Here is a 6,000-nt window from a genome sequence, read left to right on the forward strand (position 1 = left end):
AATTCTGAGAGCAACCTCTGCAAGCCTTACATAGGGGTCTTCTACCTACTATAATCCCAGGGATCTCAGGGCCAAGCCCCAACTGAGAAGGCAGCAAGTACACTGGCATAGACTTTTGTTCAAGACTCTAAATGATCTGTTGTTCTTTGCTCCTGTCTGGGTCAAAATTTAACTATGCACACTGCAAATTGTCTTAAGTTAGTATTAGCATGTACAGAGCTCAGAGAAGACCCCTGGTGATTAGCTTTTACTAACTGTCAAAAAATATAGGCTTGGACCTTTCTATTATGATTTAAGATCAAGGAATGGAAATAAAACGTATTTTGCTATTCTATTCCAAAAATCTACATTGCATACATTTTAGTCACTTTTATAACAATAAAGCAACATCTAGTCTCCACGAATGACTACAGAATTTCACAAAGTAGCACTCTTGAGTTCTTTGTTCAAATTATCCTCTTTAAAATTAAGTTGCTATCTTGTTATCAACAGTCAGCAAGTTGTCTGATCGCTTTCTCTTTGCCCTGTGCACTGTTTCTTTTTGAGGGGGGGGATTGGTTATTTCTGGAATTACATCAGACCTTCAGGATAACTGCTGTACACCCCTACTGCCCATGTAAAATAAAATGTAACCGGCCAAGTCCTAAGTCTTAGGGCTCTTTTCTTACTGACGTTCATTCTATATGACAGTGAATGTGACGGTCCTTTAGGAAAGGAGTCAATGCTTGTCAGTTTCCTCCACTGGAGAGGTGATTTAAGGACGAATAGACTCGTGTGTCCACCCAAGGAGTTAGTTCTCTAAACGCACCCCCCGCCCCAGGTGTCAGTGCACCTGAGGTGTCTTCACAAATGTCACATCGTGGCTGTAAATACCATGATCATATCCGCACCCAAGTGTATTTGGAATATCTTTACGATAGAAGGACCATGACGGTAAAATCAAGGGGAAAGCTGAGGCCCAAGGCTTAGAGGTATGATTTCAAAGCTTATTAGAGGAGAACAAGCGTGGAGTAGATGCCCCCCCCCCCCGCCCCGCGTCATCCCAGCACAGCGGCCCAACGACGACCCCGGAGCATTTCTGTCGAGCAACCCTGAGCTCGAGCCACGCGGGGCCCTCGGGCCACGCTCCGCGCCGGACTCCGAGCCTCGGGCTTCAAGCCAGCCTTTGCAGGACTTTAAACTTCGGGGCAACCAGCCAGCTGCAAGCCCAGGCCAGCCTCCCAGGCCTCGCAGCCTCACGATCCCCGTCTTTGCAGCTCCCCCCGAGCGCCAGGAGAAAGGCAGCAACAAGCCAAAGCCTTAGGGACTGCTTTAAGACTCCTTCCCAGGGCGGACCTCCGCCGGGGTCCCTGCAGGAGTTAACGCGCCCAGCTCGGCAGCGACCCCATTCTTCCTACCGGGCCCACAGCTCCCGCGCCCGCTCCGGCTCCCGGGCGCCTTCCCTCCACTCGTTGCGCGCCGCCTTCTCCCCGGGGACCCTCCGCAGGAACTGGGCCTTTGACGTCCCCACAGTCTCCGCCCACTTCACCTTTCGGTCTAGTGTTCTCCCCGCCCTCGGGCCCCAGGGCCGCATCCCAAGGGCCCCGGCCACGCCCCACCCCTTCCTTAGGCCGCGCCCGCCAGGCGCCAGTCGGATCCCTCTAGACTCGGCCACGCCCAGCAGGTTCCTGCCAGGCCCCGCCTTCGGCCCTAGGCCACGCCCAGCGGGCCCCAGCCCCTGCCGCTGCCTCTGCCCCCGCCACTGCCCCTGCCCCGCCCGCCTCCGGGCTGTCTGAGCTCCAGGCTCCGGCGGCCTGGCCCTACCCTTGAGCGGGCAGAAGGCGTGTAGCCTCAGGATCCGCTCAGCGGCTGGGCTGAGAACCCACTTCCTGGGCGCAGGTCTATTGTAGGCAGCCGCCAAATATCCTGGAAGGAGAGGTTTCTCTTCTCTTTCTAGTGCGGCTGAGTCAGAAGGACTAGGGGCTGGATCCCCCCAGGCAGAAAGGAAGCCGCTGCATTTTCCCCAGATCTCAGTTCTCCACGGAAAAGCCTGCAGCGTGGAGGCTTTAGTAGCTATTTTAGTTTCCTTCGGGGATAACAAGTCAGAGGGTGTGCACTGGCAATTGGGTGGCACGAACAGGATTTACATAACCATCCTGAATACAGGCAACTCTCGGTTTATGCCTTTTTTTTTCCCCTCCCAGATGATTTTTTTTTAATTGTGGTAAAATACACATAACATTTACCATTTTATACATATTAAAGTGTACAGTTAGGTGGCATTTAGTAAATTCACAATGTTTGGCGTCAGTTTATTGCTTCATTGTTTCATATTCTTGGGCCTGAGGCTTCTCATCTTTAAAATTAGAGTCTCTACTATAAGCACTGGCCCCAGCACTTCATGAGACAAATAGCCTATTTGAATACCTGTGAGTCAGCCTAGGAAACACAGTGCTAGGAGCCGTTGCCGCAGGACAGAATTTAAGTGTTTAAGTGTATTTAATTAATTTTATCCTGAATTCTGAGAAAAAGAAGTTGAGTACTCAAATGGGAAGAACCTCCAGGTGTCATTTGAAAGGAAGTCATTTAAGAAGAGTAATAAAAATAATAGAAGATGTTTCCTGAGGCCTCCTCTGCTGCTCTAGATGCCTGCCTCTGTTATCTTAATTTTTAGATCTATATGTGTTAGGATCAATTTCTCCTCTGATTACAGATAAGAAAACAGAGAAGTGCCTTGTGCAAGGCCGGGGTTAGAACCCAGTTTGGTGATGTCATAGCACCTGCCCTCCTAGCAGAGAGCAGGGAACTTCCATAGGATGCCAGGAAATACATTAATATATTTAAGTGAGAAAAAGAGGAGAAAAGGAAATAAGGGGTGGGGGGGTTGTTTTTGTTTTACAAGGAGGGTAAAAGTATGAGAAGTTGGTTGGTAAGGGATAGGCAGGGAGAAAATACTTGGAAAGCAGTGGTCCTTAAAGACGATGGCTGCTTTAATCCTAAGAACAGGGAAGGGGATAAAAATAACGCCCAGGAGTGGGAGAGACAAGAATAAATGTACAGGTTAAGAACTCCAGGGGCATGAGTATTGGGACAGTTGAATATTCCTAAGAATGACTGGGGCTCATACTGAGATTGTATAATGAATAGATGGGTCAAGGGAAGCTTCTAAAGTGATTTCAGTGCTGCCTGCCACTTTGATTGCCTGTACGGCAACCCTGAAGCCGTATAAATGTGTACCTGACGATGGTTGTTAAGGTGAGGCCTAAAAGTCCATTATTTACAATGTTATGTATTTTACTAGTCCATGCTGCCAGACATGAAATTATACACAAGATTCATGTTAAAAAATAACTTCAGTTTTCCTTTATGGAAGTTACTAAATTCTCCACTGTCCACATTACACCCATTGTGCAAGATTTGTGATGGATTTCACATGCAGGCTCTTCTTCCTAGGGCTTTACACCTTAAAAAGATAGTGTCAAAGAGAAACTACTCTAGATTTTATTTCTCTTTGAAAGAAGTAGCTTCAAGGAAACGTCAAATTAATAGGTAGGAGTTTTATTTCAGGAACTTTATCAAACTATTGTGAATACGTGCGTTCAAACACAGGGAGAGAAATCCATGCAAATTCAAGGTACAACATTGAAAAACCTTGATAGTGTATGGCATTTGAGTATAGCCTATAATTCCATTTCACATCATACGTGATGTAAGCACTCCTGTTGGTTAAGCACCAAATGCTATCCTATTTAAAAATAATTAAAATAGGGACTTCCCTGGCGGTCCAGTGGTTAAGACTCCGCACTTCCAATGCAGGGGGCACAGGTTTGATCCCTGGTCGGGGAACTGAGATTCCCACATGCTGGGCAGTGAGGCCAAAATCTTAAAAAAAAAAAAAAAAAAAAAAAAAAATTAAAATAAACATGCTTCAGAACTGGCCCCGAAATCTACTAGCCCTGATAATAGGCAGACAAGAAGGGGTAAGAGACGTCTTTTATGATGTCCTGCCGTCAAATATCATAATCTGCCAACAAACCTTGTACCCAGTGTCATTTTCCAGCCTTTCTTCCTGGAAAAGCTTAACTTGCAGATATTTTTTGAAACCTAGAATATTACCGTACCATCATCTGTCTGTGATGAAATAGTTGAGTTAAAAATCATATTATTAAGGAACCAAAGATTTCCAAATCAATCTCCCTGTTAAGGGTTTAGTTCAAATGCACTCTCATTTCCACAGTACCTGCTTTTCATTTTCATAGTATCTTTGAATTTTGACAGTACCTGTACTCAGAAACACTAAATTGGCAGAGAGAATAAAATCAAATCCAAACATCCAGTACCCCTTGCTGTTCAGGTTAAACTCCTGGAAGGCACTCAGGTTTTCATCACCCTAGTTAATTTTTTAAATACTTATGCCGAAATGAACTATAGAAAAAAATCTGGAGAAGACAAAATATAAAGTTATCCAGGTGATTGTCAGAGGGGGCAGCAGGGGAAGATGATATCAAGTCTTAAATGGTGTTGCAGTCAGGTTTTAACTGTTAATTGGAAGTTAAAATTTACAGTGCTACAGAGATTTTTCTCAGATTAATTTTTAGTCATGGTGTGATAGACTAGTCCCATCATTTCTGGGAAATCTATTAGATACCAGTGTCACATTAGAGATAGGACAGAGCTTTCAACACACATTTTGGTATCAAATTCCTATTCTTTATACCTCCCAGAGAATACAACTAACTATTCAATGTATTTTATTACTTAGTGGCAAAAGGAAAAGTGAAATTAAAATATTCTAGTTCTTAAAGAGCTAAATTGAAAACACATAAACCACCCCCCCCCCCAATCCAGGGAACTTTTTAATAGGGACTGTTCCTTTACAAAGGAGTCATTACAACCATTTGTAGAAGCCAGTCACAAATTTGTCTTCAGAAACTATTATGACTTTACAGCCCCTGTGGAAAACAGTAGAGCAGTTCCTCAAAAAATAGTGTTAGCAAATGATGCAGCAACTCCACTTCTGGGTATAGATCCAGAAGAAGTGAAAGCAAAAAAACGAACAGATATTTCTACACCTATGTTCATAGCAGTCTTATTCACAATAGCCAAAAGGTGGAAACAATCCACATGTTCACTGATGAGTGGATAAACAAAATATGGTCTATACGTACAATAGAATATCATTCAACCTTGAAAAGGAATGAAATTCTGACAGTGCTACAACTTGGATGAACCTGAAGACATTATGCTAAGTGAAGTAAGCTGGACAGAAAAGGACAAATATTGTATGATTTCACTTATGTGAGGCGCCTAGACTAGTGTAATTCATAGAGACAGGAAGTAGAATAGTGGTTACCGGGGGCTGAGGGAAGGGGAATGGGGAGTTAGTGTTCAATGGGTACGGAGTTTCAACTTGGGAAGATGTAAAAACTGTGGAGATGGATAGTGGTAGTAGTTGCTCAACAATGCGAGCAACTACTTAATGCCACTGAACTGTACACTTAAAAATGGTTCAAATGGTAAATTTTATGTTGTGAATATTTTACCACAATAAAAAAAGACTTGATTTCAGACAGCTGTTTGTAAATAACTTATAAAAGTTGACTTGAATTTAGAACACCTGTTCCTCTCACTAGATTTGCTAGTATAAAGAAAAGGTCATAATTTTTAATTGTATCATCATTAATTAAAAAAAAAAAAAACTTTTAAAGTGAACAGCCTGGGGGTTTCTTTAGGTTTTTTTTTTTTTTTGGTGGGAGGGAGGTTGTTTTTTTTTTTTTTCTTTTTCCTGGCCTAGCAATTTCTTTTGGTATTTGTGACAGAGACTCAGTGATGTTTGGTGGTTAGGTGCTCACTAAACCCATTTCCTTCTAATCTTCTGCCTGCTGGACACATCACTACATTTCCCAAGCTCCCTTGCAGTTAGATGTGGTCCTGCCACTGAGTGCCAGCCAATAGGATGTGGTATGCCTTCTAGAACTGGCCTCTCAAAAAACTCCCACCTACCCAACATCCTCCGCTCTT

General features: G+C 43.8%; 1 protein-coding gene across 1 annotated transcript in view; it reads right to left on the reverse strand.

Annotated features, from left to right (window-relative positions):
* Nucleotides 1-1,529, reverse strand: part of PTER (phosphotriesterase related) — a 66,709-nt gene extending 65,180 nt beyond the window's left edge. The window contains exon 1 of the mRNA XM_059910113.1: nt 1,398-1,529. The gene's annotated coding sequence lies outside the window, so the exon portion shown is untranslated. The remainder of the gene's footprint in view (nt 1-1,397) is intronic.
* Nucleotides 1,530-6,000: the final 4,471 nt, after the last annotated feature.

The sequence above is a fragment of the Balaenoptera ricei genome, chromosome 2, assembly GCF_028023285.1.
Source record: "Balaenoptera ricei isolate mBalRic1 chromosome 2, mBalRic1.hap2, whole genome shotgun sequence".
NCBI lineage: Eukaryota > Metazoa > Chordata > Mammalia > Artiodactyla > Balaenopteridae > Balaenoptera > Balaenoptera ricei.